The following is an 18,487-nucleotide window of genomic DNA, read 5'->3' on the forward strand; positions in this document are numbered from 1 at the left end:
CCCGCTATCTGCCCATTCTATAAGAGCACCGGCTCCTGCTCCGCCAGTAACAATACGCTTCTCTCCACCCGGTTATATCAACAGCTCTCCCGGGAAGAAGATCTATTGAGAGTTTTATACCAACTATAAAAAGAGGGGAAAAGTGGCACTACGCTGACATCCACAATTACCTGCCTCCACCTGTTGGGCCATACTATCTTTGTGGTGACTCTAACAGTGTGCACTACTCACAAGAACGGAACCTTCTGCAGAAACGAGTAAGCAAATACTACTATCTAGTATTTTAGCGCTCGGGGAGCCCCTTCACGACTTTCTTAACACGATTACGAATTGAAGTCGAAAATTATCGTCTCGGGGTCAGCACGTTAGAAATGGAAGCGTCGACGTGCATTTGTGTGTGCGTGTTAATTTTCGCTGTCGTGTTGGTGTGCGGGTTATTGTGTGTGTTTGCGTGTTTGCGGGAGTTTGTTCACGCGTCTCCATGGGTGTGTGCGTGTGTGTGTGTGTGTGTTTCTGTGTGTGTGTTTGGCGCACCCCGGCAAAACGCGACGACCGACTCCGGATGATTCCGGCTGACGCTAATTGACACGGAAAGTGTCGGCGCAGGTCTGGAAATGACGGACGTCCACTTCATAACTTTTTAAGGTCTGAGCACAGACCTTACGAGCGGCAGATGCTCACGGTATGTAATGTCTCGTAATTTGACACCCGGATTGTTATGCGAAAGCATACTCTAAAGGCATATATCAAACTAAGCCATTGAAGCTGAACTATATTCAAGAAGAACTACTATGGCACAAGAGACCGAGACCAGAGAAATTATTTCAACCAGTGATGATTCCCCGAAAGTAGCAAAATTATTTCCGTGTCTACAAGCAGTACGCCACGGGGAATTGATTGAATGGTTGATTTGAATCCAGACTCCCTACCAAAAACTGGTACTCCGAAACTATGTGTTATATTGAACACGGCTATAATTTCCACGGCTATAATTTCGTGTGATCCCCACATGAAATATGGAACGTGAACGTGATTATCTTTCGCCTTTACTTTTTAACCAGTACCAACCTTTTGTGTCAAAAAGAAATAAAAAAATGTAAACTCTGAACTTGTCTTTTCTGATGCTGCTTGTTCCGAGAGAAGGTTTAGCTGTGGTTTAGTCGGTTTGATACCGTGACAAAATCCACTTATGCTAAGTCGCTTTGGACGAAAGCGTCTGATCAATGACATAACATAGTGTAAAACAGCTTCAAATGATCGCTATTGTGGTTTTTGGACCAAATTAATTTCTACATTTTCTAAATACATTTTATTTTCTAAAGTATCAATAAGTCCAATTTGTGACATAGCAATAGCTCTAGCTGTATATATGAAATTGCATGAGGATAAATGAATAGGCCTATTGCTCAAGAGCTTATGAATGTATTTATAGTTTACTTCCTTATTCTGTCCGTCAGTCTCTTTCGCAGTCTCTTTCTTTCCAGCGACCACTTCCACCAACGAGGACTCGTGTGGTCGAGAAATTCTCATTGAAACTGATTGGTCGAGAAAAAAGGGCACCATGGACATCGAGCCGCCCCCCCTCTCTGCATGCGCCTGATTTTGGGCGAGCCCAGTCTCGTCACTTCAGTGAACTTCGTGCCGAGCGAGATGACGTGCGGCTGCAACCGGGAGTTGAGGTCATCGCAGTAGAAGGCCACGTCGCAACGTTTTTTTTTCCTTCAGCCGGGATGTTCAGCCGAAACATCCCGAGGCAGCCCGCTGACCCCTGCAACATCAATTTCTGACTTATTTATATCAACCCATTTCTCCTTGTGGAGTGACGAAAAGAAATTCACAGCGTGATGCATAATTTAGCAGGCCAAGCATAATGGCCCTTATTTCGATCATTTGCATTTGATAGATGGGCGAGTTAAATGAAGGGGTGAAGTTGTTTGAATGAATGGGACCCGGGAAGGTGAGTATTGTATACATGTATATACAGTATAAAATTCAATATTCAATACATATAAAAAAATTGTACATTACATTATTACACACATATAATGTATATAGAATTTATAATTTATTTGTTCTCTTGGTGGTGAATTGTATTGTATGTATATGTATTTGTATATATTTAATAATAATAATAATAATTATAATATTTTATGACCCTGAGCGCTGGGACAGTACAGCTCCTACCCCCGTGTCCGAAGCGTCCGCCTCTACCATGAACTGGAGGTTGGCGTCGGGCTGGCCCAAGACCGGGGCAGATGAAAAGCAACTTTTGAGGTCGAGTGAATGTGGCCTCGGCCGTGGGGGTCCATTTGAAACCTACTGCGGTGGCGGTAAGGGCTGAGAGGGGAGCGGCGATACAGCTGATGTTGGATGAAGCGCTGGTAGAAGTTTGCAAAACCGAGGAAGCGTTGGAGTTGCTTCCTATTGTCTGGGGTGGGCCACTCCGTCACAGCGGCCACCTTTTTGGGGTCCATCCCCAGCCTCCCTCGGCCAATGATGAACCCTAGGAAGGAAACATGGAACATGAAAGACACATTTCTCGGCCTTGACGAACAGACGGAAGGCCTGGAAGACCGCTGGGGCATTTGACAGACCGAAAGGCATTACCAGATATTCAAAGTGTCCGAGCGGGGTGTTGAAGGCAGTCTTTCATTCGTCCCCGTCGCGGATGCTAACCAGGTGGTAGGCGTTGCGGAGGTCAAGTTTGGTGGAGTGGGTGGCACCCAGGTGGCACCCAGGTGGCTCGGAGGTGTCCTGGACGGCCGCAGAATGTATGCAGCGGGCTCGCTCCTCGGGGGAGATCCGGGAGCGAGCGAGTTGCATGGGCTCAGCATCGGAGTGACCCGGGGGGCTTCGGGAGCGCCCGAGAGTAGGTGGCACTGGAGACCGGGGTGTGGCCTCCCAGGCGGGAGGCACGGGCTGTAGCCCCCCCCCCCCCCTCTCGCACCGGTGCTCCCGTAGCCGGTTGTCCAGGCGGATCGCGGTATCTACCAGTTGGTCCAGGTCCATTGGCTCGTCCCGCCGCGCCAACTCGTCCCGCAACTCATCGTTCAGAGCGCGCTGAAACACGTCCTGCAGGGCTCCGTCGTTCCAGCCGCTTTCCGCGGCTGGCGTCGGGAACTCGACGACGAGGGAGGCAACGCTACGGGGACCCTGGCAGAGGGAGCGGAGTCTTCTGGCAGCCTGGGTCCATGTGTTATGGCCAGACCGTACTGTTATGACCGGAGTTAGGAGGGACCCAAACGCACAACACAGAGAGACGGGAGGCAGACGAAGGATGTTTTTTAGACCGCACGGTGGAGATGGCCGGGGGGACCCGGTCAGGTAGGGATGGAGCAGGGCAGGGCTCACTCGTGGTTGTTTATAGACCCAAACATGATAAAGAGTTCTCCAAAGAGGGGGGTTGGTGGTAGTTCTCCGTAACCAAAAGCTGTGCTCTTGTCATTCTACAGGTCGTCCACAGGACAGAGTTATTGCAGCAGTTCTTGATGATTTGAGAATGAATAAAGAGTTGCATTGCAGGCTGAGAACTTGAACTCCACTTGCAGAAGAACTCCGTCCTGAAGGCAATGGCACAAATACTCTGTGTTGCATGTCCATGCTGACAGCACAGGTATAAAAACAAACAAACAAAAAAAAACAATATAGACGAGTTATCTATAAAATAAATTTTACAATTGTACATTACTAACATCAAAAGTACAATAAAGTAGTAATTACAAATGACATGTATTTATTGTTATTGTTATGAAAAGTGATTTCTGTTTTTATTACAGATGCTGAAAAATAGCCAAAAATCCAAGACAATAAAGAAGCCATCGTCAAGTTCAGTCACAATATAAAAAAAAAAGTATTGAAGAAAAATACTGTGAAAAAAACGTTCAATGTAAGATTCCCATGCATCTCGTTGTTAAGAGGATCATTTCACCAGGATGATTTACAATTTGCAGGCATAAATAAACAATGTGCTGCTATGAGTTTAACAGCAATTCTGAAAAACAAGATTCAGAATGTTTGCACATGGACAGGAAATAAGATAAGATAAGGGAAAATAAACCTTTATTGGTCCCACAACGGGGAAAATTACATCGTTCCAGCAGCAAAAAGGGGACAGCAGAAAATAAAGAGCATATCAAGTACACACTATATACACTATACACACAATATAAAATATGTAGAAACATAAAAATAAAATAAAAATCACCATAAATAGGAACCAGATAGTACTAAGTGTATTGCACATATCTTGACACATTGCACACATCAGGGATTGCACTTTCTTTTTTTCTTTTTTATATAAAAAAATTGGACTTGGATTTTTTTCACAGCGTGTGTGTGTGTGTGTGTGTGTGTGTGTGTGCGTGTGCATGCGTGCGTGTGTGTGTGTGCGTGCGTGTGTGTGTGTGTGTGGTTGGTCTACCGGCTGCACTGTTGGTTATACAGTCTGTGACCTCGATGAGGTTTCGATTAAAGGAAATAATCTTTATCGGGAGATGAAAAAATCTGGTAAAATAAATGATAATGTTCCAGGAAGAGACTATATTGCAATAACAGATTTGCCAACAAGACAAATTTTCTTTCATACAACATTCCAAATTACGTTTGCTGAGCTGTTTACTGGCTGTGTTGGTGTAGATAACCATGACACTGCATTGCAATAATATCGCTATGCCAACTGATAGAGCGCTTAAGAAATCACTGTGAAATAATAATGATGCATGTTTGTTCACAATCTCTGGTCATATGTGTGTATCAAAAAAAGATTGTGGAATTTAATAGTTCATTCACACGCAAGGATTGTAATAGGTCTGAAAGGATATGACTCACCGTGTTGTTCTGTAGCGTACGACAACAACATTGAACCATTCTGTCTGCATTTATGTAATTCATTCTGCAAAAATCAAACAGTATTTCAAATCACCGGACTACAGACGGATATTATGGACACACAATGTCAGCACCAAGTAAGTGGAAATTGCAAAACACCCACGAGCAAAAATTAGACAAAAGACATGAATATCATCAGAAACACATCGTAACTAACAAGTTTGTCAACAAAAAAAACTCACTCATTAACTGTCAATAATAACTGTACATAAAATATAAATCACTGTGAAATCACTATCTGAGAAAGCTAAGACAAAAAAAACTATACATAGTGAAGATACTGAAAATAAATACAATGTGTGTCATGAAGAACCACAACAAACAAATTAGAATTTAATAACAAATTCATATTCACTACAAATAAGAAAAAAAAGGACAAAAATCTATGAATATTTCAAATATTACGGAGACCACAAAATTACCATAAATTTAATTTCAGAGATTGTAATTATAGTTAATGAATCTGACAAAACTAACTTTCAATTCCTACCTTAGACAATATATCAACAAAATTAACTTTGTTTAAAAAGTAACATTTGACATTCACAACAAAATTTTTAAATACCGAAAGCTTTAGCAATGAGTGAGCCTTATGAAAAAAAAAGGGGTCTGACGTTAACTGCTTCTTTAGAACGTTATAATTTTGTATAAGTGAGAACGATGGAACTCGCAGGAAAATTAGACTTATGATGGTGAAATACATGAACGAAAACTCCAATTTGTACAATAGTTATTTAAGACGTGACTGGTTATCTGTAGAAAGTTATTTACAATTATCACTGATGAAATATGTTGGAAGTTTGGTAGCTGAAGTTGAAATACAAGCAGCAACAAATGTACTAGGTGTACATATATTCACATATAGTCACCATAGATACAACATTCTATGGACTTAACTACATGATGTAACTGCACAATGTTGGATGTTTATAAGTTAAATAAATTGTGATGGATTTCACAAAAATTCAAGAAAACGTGCCAAAAACGAATAAGCTGGACCCTGTGTATTGCTGCCTGCAGCTATATTTATTATTATTATTATTATTATTATTATTATTATTATTATTATTATTATTATTATTATTATCATTATTATTATTATTATTATCATTATGAATGTTATTATTATTATTATTAATGATAATAATAATAATAATAATAATAATAATAATAATAATAATAATAATTATTATTATTATTATTATTATTATTATTATAACCTTTATTTGTATAGTGCCTTTCAATTTAAAGTGCTTTACATTAATTCCAGGCCATCAAATACTAAACAAGCAAACAAGATGTTTGGGATAATCTGTGTATGCATGTAATCACAAAGCCATTTGTTAAGTTTAGCCCCTTTCCCACTTGCACTGAAAGCCGTTAATCCACTGGAAATGTTCCATATTGGCGTCATAGGCGAAAATGAGCCGGTGTCCATGTTCCGTAAAAGCCGTTCCATAAATTTCCTCACTCTCGACCTGGTATAATTTTTGGGGAAAATGGCGGTACGGCTGTGAATGGAAGTGCCCGGACAAGCACGTAAAGTAGCCGTGGAGCCGAATCCGAATACCGGCAGAGCACTCGTCCAGTCTCTACGGAGACAGGTCTTTAGATTTCTTAAAAATGCCACTAGCCCTAGCCCGAGACGTCCGGGATGGAGAGGGCAGCTGGGGAAGTATGAAGTGCTCTGAGGCGGCATCGGGGCACAAGTGCTTCGCTTGCCCTCACCGGCTGCACCGGAGCGCGGCGCCGCAGGGGGAGCGGGTGGACAGGGAGAGGTTAGAACAGGCGGAGAACAGGCGGGGAACATTCATTCTCCAGTCCGTCCGGGGGAAGAGCCTGGAAAGAGCCAGGAAAAAAAAACAAAAAACGAAAAACCGATTGTCCAAACGCTCGCATCTACACTGGACGTAACGTGCGAACCCTAATCGTAACAGTCATGTGGGAACAGACTCCGTACGGAAATTCTCTGCGAAGGAGGCCAACGTGGGAATGACGGCCTTCTGCCCCTATATTGATATTTTTTATCCAGCGATGTTATGGATTCCATGTGGGAAAGGGGCTTCAATCTCCATTTAACCAGCAACCCGCCTCCCCATGCTTTGAAACGCTAAGATGTTTTATGCGGCTGCCCGGCCATTTCATAATGGACTCCACCGAATAGGAGGTCTTTGATGTGCTAGAGAATATTATGATGTATAAACGTGAATGATGCTCCCGCGTGTGTGGAAGGAAACAGGGTCACTGGGCCGTGTGAGTGATAGTAATGTGGCGGGGGTTATGCAGCGCGGGCTCATGGGTTTGTGACAAGGTCAAAAGGTCATGTGATGGCGCGCTGCCGCCGGAGCTCCGCGACGCATTTCGGTTTTCCCTTTCATACGCTCAAATGCAAATGCGAGTTAAAAGCTACTAGATGTGAGGAATAAACAGAGAGACAAAGGATGAAAGACAGGTAGAGGGGGAGAAATAGCCAAGTATCCTTGAATAAATTACACAACCCTAATTAAGGATGCGCTCATGCTTTATATTGATTAACGTAATTTAATGTAAAGCCACTGAACACACACACAGACACACACACACACACACACACTAGCATTTATATATAGAATGTAGAGGTTTTTACTGTAGCACTTGGGTCAATTATAAACATTACTTTTCACTGGTTATAATTTTGTCCTCGGGTCCGTGAGAGCAATTACAGGTCGAGTCCATCATTTCTTATTTGCTTGGTTGATGTTGATTAAATAGGACAAAACACAGTTGCCAATAGCATCCACTTTGTCGAAAAGTTCAAATGGATAGAGAGACACGATAGATTGATAAATAGAGAGAAAACAAGAATATATTACTCATCCTATCTAAATACTTCAGCAAAAGCCAGTGTTCGAGGTTTACTGCTAAACGTTTTGTTTGTTATTTGTTTTGTTTTTTTGTTTTGCCTGTGCAGCAGCACAGACACCCCGCGGCTGCGAGAACATTCCTAGCCCAAAGCACCGGAGCCGCTGAAGAAGCCCAAACCCGCAGAGAAGCCCCACGAGGCATCTTATTGTTAACTTAATATTTCAGAAGTCTGCAGTCTGGAAGTATAGTTTTTTTGTTTGTGTGTTGTGTTAGTTAACCTCAGTGAACTGCCTGACAGTTGTTGGCTGAAGATTATACTGTGCGATTAAAACTGTGTGTGTGTGTGTGTGTGTGTGTGTGTGTGTGTCTGTGTGTATGTGTGTGTGTGTGTGTGGTCGGGGTGTGTCCTTATTTGCATATTTGCATGTTTGCTTTGGGTGTTTGTTTATAGTCATGATGCGAACAGGACGGGCAAGTAATAGGGGATTTCCCTGGTTTTAGAGGAGTCATGGTAGTATATTGGTAGCAAATTTTTCAGGAATTGTTGCCAAGCCTCATGGAGTCAAATCAGTGCCATAATGGTCCAGCAGAGGCCACTATGAACATTTTGTCTGTTTCACTATGATTTAATTTGTTTCACCTATATCCGTGTGATTCGTTGGTAATTTGTAACCCTGCCTGACTGAGGCCCCTTGCTCAGTCCTGAGTTTGCTCGTGGACCGTGCACTGTTTTTTCTGACATTCATCTGACTTCCCGTATTTACGCTTGGCGTACCCCAGAACGCTCCCACGGCGACCCGGGTACGCGTCGAGGATTTCCGACCAGGTGCGCATGAACATTTGAGATGCAAGCGGACACGTTCCCCACGTCTTGAAATAACCTATATGATCACGGCATTTACCGGGAGGCCACTCTCCTGGGCCACAGCCATCTGGGAGCATCAAACCGGTATGCTCCAGCTACGCTGCCTGGATTTCCTCCGGGTGCTCGGGTTTCATGTAGGTTTAATACTCCTGCCCGTGCCCCCTGAACGAGGCACTGGCGAAAGAACTGGATTTGGTCCCCGGGCACTGCACTGCGGCCGCCCACTGCTCCTAGGTATAGGATGGGTCAAATGCAGAGGACTCGTTTGGCTGTAGCCTACTTGTACGAATAGAAGAAGAACGAATGCCGCCGCCGCCGTTTGGATGGCGCAGATTGGATCGGTTTGTGATTTGTCAAACTTGATTAGTGAGTCATTTTAGGCAAGGAATCATGTCAACGGCTGCCGAGGCTTGACATGACAGACCTCACAGCCGACACGTTTCGAGGGAAGGAATGCGGCCGAGTTGTCATTTACATTTATCCTCACCCTTAGTGGAGACAGCCGTTACCTGCTCCGGGTGTCAGTCCAATCCAAAATGGCTTTCCTGTCCACAGTGTGTGTGTGTGTGTTTCCTGTGCATACCAATTTAGATGCCTATCAGTTACTATATCGTTCTATAGTGTCAGGGTGGGGGTATCCCAAGCTAATGAAAATAGTAACCGTGCTAGACAGGGATTTGCAGAAATGACCTTAAGCAGTGAAACTACCGCCGTTAGCGTAACACCAGGCGCGATAGGGTGGCGGCAGGCGGGCAGACTGGTGCTATTGTAGCCCGGCAGTGGATGCATTATTCATTAGTCCTGTTCGCTTGGCTGCTGATAATGACTTTATCAGATCTGGCAAGGTGGGTGGGTGCGTACGTGGGGAGATGGGCAATCTGGCTGCATACGTGCGCTTTCTTTTTGTCCTTTTCACAGATACAGTATGTTCATGAATTTCAATATGATGTTTCAGCAGCGGCGATGGCAGGAAAAGGAAAAGGAAAGGAGATGGAAAGGTACCCCGGGACCCGCCCGATTTTTCCATCCCGCAAGCCATCCACCCCTCCCAATACCATCCCCCCACCCACACACACACGCACACATACATACTCATACACGTACACAATAACCTTTGATGGGAATCGACAGGTGGGGAGGACTGTTGTCCTGAAAAGCCCCTTCTCATCCCGGCACAACACGCCGTACTGAGAGATACACAAGATGCGCCGCATAATGAGGCTTCTTTCGTTCAAGGGGGAATGGAACCTGTGAAGGAGGTCTATGGAAATCGCGACCTGCCGAAACTTGACAAGCAGCGCGGGAAGCGCCAATTGAATTCCCCAACAAACTCCCCCATTCATACAATTGCCGACAGTCAAAAAAGACACAGACATAAGTGAAGACAAGACCAAAATAAGTGATCAAACAAACGAGCAAAAACACGACGGGCAGCTTATATAACTTGGCATACGACTATTACTCAGCCTGTGGCGTGTTTCCCAAAGTTTGCAGTTGATCTCTTAAAGCACCGCCCTGACCTGCTCCACTCCCAGGATAATTGTATTACGGTCTAATAAAAGGACGTGTTTGGGTTTGCGACTGTGGGAACGCGTTACCAGACAGACAGAAAAACAGAGAGAGAGACAGATAGACCGGCTGTCATATTCGTGCAACACATTGACGGACACGAGACACACCTACACACGCCCACACACACACACACACACACACACGCACGCACGCGCGCGCGCGCACACACACACACACACACACACACACACACACACACACACACACACACACACACACACACACACACACACACACACACACACACACACACACACACACACAATCTTGATTGGCAAGAGGCACTGCAGATCTATTGTCTGTTAGGTGCCAAAATGTCATTCTTCCCCCGAGGGAGGTAAACGGTGATTGTGTGTGTATGTGTGTGTGTGTGTGTGTGTGTGTGTGTGTGTGTGTGTGTGCGTGAGTGTGTGTGTACCACCTGTCTCCTTTGTTAGGTGCAGTCGCTACGATCCCCGCTCCCTGTCCCGACATGTTTGCCGCTCTTAATGTCAAATGTGACCAAACAAGCAACGTCAAAGGCAACGTTCGTCGCCATGATCACTTTGTCACATAACACTTAAGTCTTAGAGACGCTCAAGTCCTGGCTCTCCATCAAAATGTTTTTGGTCGTGTTGACGTCCTGCCATCCATCTATCATGAGGGTGACAAAAAAACAACCTGTAGTTTGTTGCTAATGATGGGCTGGATTATTAGCGCAAGTTTTAGACTCCATTCACGATGGAGACTTATGTTCAAAGCAAAGAGGGAAGAAATGGTTTCCCGTGCGGCAGTTGAATTATCGCTCAAGGGGACCTTCTCGAGGGGAGTTCTCTCTACTGTACGATAGGTACTTTTCAATGTCACAGCTGTTTAACAGTTTGGGGCTCTTTTCCGTTGCGGCTTTTATTTTACGGTACGTCTTGTGCCAAGCGCTCAAGTTGAAATTCCATTGATTTATCTCATCATCTATAAGAGTCACAACTTAGGTTGCCATGTGTTACTCTAAACCTCATCCTGTTTATTTCCCCGGTCATTTCAGATTCCGTCTCTCCTGGAGCTCTGCCGCTCCCAATCAGTCAGCACTGTGACATCATAGCATTGTGACAACATGTCTGGCTATGCCTATATCGCGTTATATTTGCGCCTCATTCCTCAGCGAGCGATGGGGGATTTTGTGCAAAGAAAAATTGTTTTTTCAATCACATCAATTATTTGCGCAAACAAAAATTTTGTCTCCAATGACAACACTGCAGCGTCACTGAACATAGCTCAGCCCCTGCAGCATTCCGGTATGTGACAACTAATTTCTTGAACTTGAACTGGATCACTGTCTACTACACACTAGAGTGGAGTTGTTCAGGAGGCTGGTTGGTTCCCTATTCGCTGTTTCCTTATTCACGGAACCAACCTCAACTTTTACTTCAGCAGTTGTTCTGTCATCTGTTATGTTCAGAATGTTTTCACTGTTTTGCCGGAACACCATATTTCTACTTGCTTCGTGGGCAGTCTGGAGTTAGTCCGCGAACATCTACAGAGCCTTTTCATCGCTATGCCTGCTACTTCCTCTGCCGCTCCCACTGCCATTCAAGACAGCCCGGCGGCTCCTTCAGCTCTGGGCTCTCAGCCCGCCCCCCCCCAGGAACATTATTCTGGGTCTCCAGGAGGTCTCCAGGAGCTTGCTGGTCCTTCCTGGTCCAGTGTTCCCTCATGTTCAAGCTTCAGCCATCTTCTTTCCCCAACAAACACTCTCGAGTGCCATATATTATATTGCTCCTCTCCGCCCGACCTAAGGAATGGGAATGGCTGAGGTGGAGAATGAATCCCCTTCCTGCGCCATGAGTTTTTCTCCGGAGCGGAGCTCCACAAGGTTGCACAGATGGACGTCTCCGGGTACAGCGGAAGCAGACAGCTCACTTCTCTCGGCCCTGGGGGCCACCTCGCCGCTACGCTCAGTCACCACCTTCTCTGGAGTCAGCTCCCAGTGCACCTACCGACCGGAGCCCATGCAGCTATGCCGGTCTCGGCTCTCCTCTGCAGAAGGACATACTGTTGTATGTACTGTGGACAGAGCGGCCATTTTGTCGCCAACTGCCCAGTAAAAGCCATGGCTCACCAGTAATCCAGAGGGCACTGGTGGACTTGAATATGCCCTCTCTGCCTCTACATTCTGAGCTGCTCTGCTCAGGACAAGGACTCCAGGTGTTGGTTTTCATCGACTCCAGTGCAGACTCCGACCTGATGGACATTCAGCTCGCCAACCAGCAAGCATGTCTAACCCCGGGAGCAGCCAGGAGATTCATCCGCTTGCAATGGGCCTGCTAGCAGCGAGCCCGCTTACTTTAGGCTTGCTAGCCACTGGCCTGCTATACACCAGCCTGCTAGCCACCAGTCCACTGGCCTTGGGCCCACTAACTAATCAGGTTTCCTGGCCTGAACATTTCCTTAAGGCATCCCAGACTGACCTTGCCGATGTCCAGCCTGTGCCTGTTTGTTTGTCCGCTGTCCCAACAGCATCAGGTTTGTCTCCAGCCCCTGTACTGCATCTGTCTCCAACCCCTGAGTTCTCTGATCTTTCTGGAGTTCCCTCCGATTAGCTGGACTTGAAGGATCTGTTCAACAAGTGTGACGGCCGCACCACTTGCACACATCAGTCCCAATCGTGGTAACCACTGCACTCCCTTAACCTTCCCCATATATTCTTCTTTCTATTAGTTTTATCCCTATAGACTGTTAACATCCAAAATGCCCATAAACAAACCAAATAATGACACTACACGTAGTTGTTGTTTCACATACCACACATACTGCATATTTATTTTGCATTATGACACTACACGTTTCTAACTTAAGTGCAAGCTTCTTAGTTCTGCATTGTTTTGTCATAGTTAGTAGCTCATAAGACTGTCTTTCATTCATTTCTCCCTCTGTCTTCCTCTTCCTCCTTCCCTCCTGTTGTCTCAGTCTGGAGGCAAGTCTGTTCAGTTCAGTAGCACTTCTTTTGTTATGTATTTTGAGGTTGTTGTTTTTTTGTTTTGTTTAGTTGACCTGAGTTCTCTGGGGCCCAGGAAGAGCTCATTATCATTTTTGCAAATGTTGTTATTCAAGATTCAAGATTCAAGATTCAAGATTTTTATTTGTCACATACATATACATACTTCCATACATATATGCAGTGAAATGTAATGCAACGCACCCGGTGATAGCACACAATAAGTCCTAGGAAAAAGTACAAAAATAAAATAAAATAAAAAGTAGAAAATTCCTTTCTAATAGACCGACTAACTGACTCCTAAAACGTAATACAGTAAGTGGAATACTTATAGAATAAGATAAAAAATATATAGAATAAAATACAATAAAAAATAAATTGAAATAAAATGGAATAGGTTGAAGAAATATGCCTATGTATATACAGATATGTGCATTGAAAGTGGCATGTGAATTAAAGTGGCATGTGAATGTGAATAGTGTGAGGTAGTGTTTGGGATAATACAGCACAGTATACAACAGTACGGCGCAGCAATACGGCATCACGAACAACCCTGAACAGTGATACAGTATGCGGTACAGTATGCTACATACAGTACAGTAGGTAGTGGAGCCTAGTGCATGGCTCAGTTAGGACCCCTGGTGAGGTCAGCGTTGACAGTTCTGATGGCTTGAGGGAAGAAACTCCGTCTCAGTCTCTCTGTTCTCGCTGCGTGACTGCGGAGGCGCTTGCCTGACCGCAGCAGCTGAAACAGTCCGTTGTTGGGGTGATGAGGATCCTTCATGATCCTACGGGCTCTGCTACTACACCTCCTGGTGTATAACTCCTGCAAGGGGGGGAGGGTAGTTCCAGTGGTACGTTCAGCTGAACGCACCACCCTCTGCAGGGCCCGCCTGTCCTGGGCAGTACAGTTCCCAAACCAGGCAGTGATGTTGCCTGTCAGGATGCTCTCCACTGCTCCAGAGTAGAAGGACTTGAGGATCCTCACCGAGACCCGGAATTTCCTCAGCTGCCTGAGGTGGTAGAGACGCTGCCTCGCCTTTCTCACCAGAGTGTCTGTGTGAACAGTCCATGTTAAGTCCTCTGTGATGTGGACTCCCAGATATCTGAAGCTGCTCACCCTATCGACAGAAGTCCCATTAATCCACAAGGGCGCGTGCGTCCTCGATTGTGATCCACGCCTAAAGTCCACAATCAGCTCCTTGGTTTTGCTGACGTTCAGGTGTAGGCTGTTGTCCTGGCACCAGAGTGACAGTTCTGTTATTTTATTGAATCTATTGCTGTCTGGTTTTGTTGTCATATATTTATATTTTTGGGACAATAAGCCCTTAATTTGAGCGTGCCACCTACGTTCCCTGTGCCTAACTGTTAGGTCCCTGAGAACAAGTCTTGGGCCATGGCGCTGCCTCCTCACCACCCCATGACTGCGCTATCGACCTTCTTCCAGGCTCCCTTTGCGGTCGGCTTTAGAGGCTAAGGCCATGGAAAGTTATATCAACGAGTTGAGACACCCTTCCTCGTCTACAGCCCTTGCCTGTGCCTCGTCGTCCTTGGTCACACTTGGTCCCTGGACTTCGTTACTGGACTTTCTCCCTCTGACGGTTACACTGTTATCCTCATTGTTGTTGGTTGTTTGTTCCAGACTGCCCATTTCATGCCCTTGCCTAAACTACCTTCTGCCAAGGAAACTGTGGAGATTATATTCCGCCTGCATGGCCTCCCCAGTGGCGTTGTGGGCTACAGTTCACATCTAATTTCTGGTCTGAGTTTAGCAGCCTCCTAGGAGCCTCTGTCAGTCTTGGCTCCAGTTTTCAACCCCAGGCTAATGGCCAAGCCGAATGGATGAACCAGGAGATGGACATCACGCTACGCTGCCTCTCCTCTCACAATCCGTTATCCTGGTTCAAACAGCTTATCTGGGTCAAGAACGGTCGTAATACCCTTCCCAGCTCTGCCACTGGTTTCTCCTTGTTTCAGGAAATGCCAACCTCTGCTCTTCCCCAGAGCAGGAGCGTGAGGCCTGTGTGTTGTCTGCCCAGGCTTTCATCGGCTAGTGTCGGCGCACGTGGATGCAAGCATGCTCTTGGGTCCCGCCCATAGCATCCTGGACCCATCCCTCATCAGAGATTTTCACCAAAAACCCCCACCCCAGACCAGCCTGGTGGGACGTCAGGGGCCGTCCCTGTAATTTCTCCGGTCATTTCAGATTCTGTCTCTCCTAGAGTTCTGCCCCTCCAAATCGGCCTCCCCCAAACAGCACTGTGACTTCATACCATTGTAACATATCTATACAGTACACTGTATGTCTTTGTTATGTCTATGCATATATACCAGTCCTGTTAAAGGACTGGTATATATGCATTCACGGGGTAGCAGATTGTCTAGTACCTTCCACCCAGCTTTCCAGCATCTTATTCTGTGTCCTTGCCTGCCTGGTTCTGACTGTGTTCACGCCATTTGCATTTACCCTGCGTCTGATTGTTAGCACAGATTTCCTGATTTGACCTCCTTGCATGTCTTTTTCCCCGATTCATCTGCCTGAGCCCCATTAAAGAACTGTTACGTTGTCTGTGGTCATGCTGTTGGGTTCAAGTCTGTTTGAGCCGTTACAGTTAAGCCCTGGTTCCACCTTCCCGCGGGCAGGGTGGGGCGCAGAACAGACAGTACAGGGCGTTTACAGCTGGCACATTCTCCGTTGCAGTATTCTCTGAAACCATGGGTGGCAGTGGAGAGAAAGTACCATGTGAAGCAGGAAGTAGTAAACATAGAAGAGCACTAACAGTCACTGGACAGCGTGCAAACATGGTTGCACGCACAGCATCGGAGCTTGTGCCAAGGAAGAATTGCTGTTCATGGTGATTAAACCGAGAAAACCCCAAAAAGAAGCTGGTGCTGTCTCGGCCCTTTCCATGCGGAGACAGGAGAGCGGGGTTGAAGTGATGTCCTGCTCAGTATTTTATAACAGAGAAACTTACTCAACTGTTGAATGGTTCCAATGCATTTTCAGGGAACGGCCCTCGCACCAAGCCAACAAACTCTCGAAGGTGCGTGACGGGCAATCAGCGTTTTGATGTTTTATTAGACAGGCATGGCGCAGGGTCCCCACGCCCCGTGGCGCCACCCTGTGGTGAGGTATTTGTGTCGCGCGCTCCCTCACACCCTTGCGCTCGGGGCAGGTATGGGGCATATATAGGAGCACCAGCGGCAAGAGGTCTGCCGGCCACAAAGGGTCACAAACAGGAACGCTGGTCTGCTCGGCGTCTGTGCACTCACATTCTGTTAAGACCGTCCATCGCTTACCTCAATTACATCCCTCGGATTTCTTCATTTGCTCGTTTGTTGTGTCTGAGCCTGTGCGCCATTTGGATGTTTATGTCTCGTTCTAAGTTTAGCGCCCGTGTAGGTGTCTCTTTGCTTACGATTCGCCGGCCACTTGCGACTGCGAACGCGTGCGCGTGTGCGAGTGCCCTGTTTTGGTCCTTTTAGTGCTGAACGTGAGGACGGAGAGCGATTTGACTTCGAATGGGAGACGGCGGGGGGGGACGTCCTAGGCAGGGAGCGGGGAGGGGGGGTGGGTGTGTCGAGCCACCGGCCCAGCACTCCTGCTGGCAGTCAATTGGCAAACCAGAAGAGGTGAAATGAGAGAGAGAGAGAGAGAGAGAGAGAGAGAGAGAGAGAGAGAGAGAAGCGAGTGTGTGTAGGAGAGGAGAGGAGGGGAGGGGAGGAAGTGAGAGAAAAGGGGGCTGGCTTACACACACACACACACACACACACACACACACACACACACACACACACACACACACACACACACACACACAAACACACCCCTCTCCCCAGTCCTCATTCTGGTCTAGGCATGCAGGAGGCAGCATGTGTCAGAATGCATGCGTGTGTGTGAGTGTGTGTGTGTGTGTGTGTGCGGGCAGAGGCTTCGTCCGGGAGCCCTCGTTCCTCTGCTGTGTGGCCGCGGCGTTGGCTTTTCTCGGGGGGACGTTTACTTCCTGTCAATCTGTTGGAAGAAAAATTTGGAAATTAACCGCTGCCGGCCGGAGCAATCACAGGACCCTCGAGAGGGGTAAGGACGGTATTTCTCTATCGGGTGTCAGCAGTTAAATAGTTGGTGTGTTCGTGTGTGTGTGTGTGTGTGTGTGTGTGTGTGTTTTTTTTGTGGGATCTGGGAATGAAAGCAAGAGGGAGAGAGAGAGAGAGACATGGATTGATAGATAAATGACATGGAGTGTGGATGTATGAATGTTTGGCGTTGCCCAACAGAAGGAGCCTCCAGTTGTGCATGTGTCTGTCAACTCGCTTTGGGAGTATAAGCCTTTTCTCCGCACATGGTGTATGTGTGTGTGTGTGTGTGTGTGTGTGTGTGTGTGTGTGTGTGTGTGTGTGTGTGTGTGTGTGTGTGTGTGCGTGTGTGTGTGTGTGTGTGTGTGTGTTTGGCCGTACTGAGTTTTTTTTTTTGTGTGTGGGTAAAGTGTGACAGCTCATTTACGGCTGCAGCTCTTCTACCCGCTGGGACCCATCGGAACTCCCAAGCCGCGCCGTTGGTTAGCCAAGCCAGGCATAAAATAAATAACACAACAGTTGATTAATCATTAACGCTCTCACCGCCGGAACATTGCCTGGTTTTTCCGACCCCAGGGGATAGCGCCACGACAGCTTGCTCGGCAAAAACAATGACATTTACGAAATCCGCCGCGGAAAAAGATGGCAAAAAAGTGTTGCTGTGGTATGTTGTATACTGAGAATTGGGGGGTGAGAGAGAGAGAGACAGAGAGAGAGACAGAGAGAGAGACAGAGAGGGAGACAGGATCGACCTGCACTATTACTCTGTACTTACCTGCAATCAGGTTGGGGATTTATATTTATAATTTTAAGTGCAATGTTTACACACCCATTTGCATTTTAGTGTTTATATATCATATATCTGGACACTATATAGTATATATAGTGTATACTATATAGTGTATATAGTGGACGCTATATAGTCCTGTCTAAATTACCTCCACTCCTCTGTTTGTGTTTTTATATCAGCCATATTGACATTTTTCTATTTTTATCCGAGGTTACCTTCACATATCTGTAAATATGTTTTTCCAAATAACTGACTGAAAGAGGTTTTCTAAATTATTTCTACTTAATAATAACGAATACTTAATACTTAATAATTATATATTTGTAATTGTAGGTTGTCATTTATATATATAAATATATATATATATTTTTTTAACTGCCACGTAATTTCTAAAACCTTGTATAGGCCTGAATATTTTTGCAGTGCAACTTTGATTTTTATTTTTTATTTTTTTTCAATTCATTTTTGTCAACGTGAACGCATG

At 45.8% G+C, this 18,487-nt stretch overlaps 1 protein-coding gene across 1 annotated transcript in view; it reads left to right on the forward strand.

Annotated features, from left to right (window-relative positions):
- Nucleotides 1-17,085: 17,085 nt before the first annotated feature.
- Nucleotides 17,086-18,487, forward strand: part of LOC307239920 (rho guanine nucleotide exchange factor TIAM1-like) — a gene marked incomplete at its 3' end in the record, with an annotated part of 56,664 nt that continues 55,262 nt past the window's right edge. Inside the window, exon 1 of the mRNA XM_080013497.1 lies at nt 17,086-17,217. The remainder of the gene's footprint in view (nt 17,218-18,487) is intronic.

This window comes from Zeus faber (assembly GCF_960531495.2).
Source record: "Zeus faber genome assembly, chromosome: 14".
Classification (NCBI taxonomy): Eukaryota; Metazoa; Chordata; class Actinopteri; order Zeiformes; family Zeidae; genus Zeus; species Zeus faber.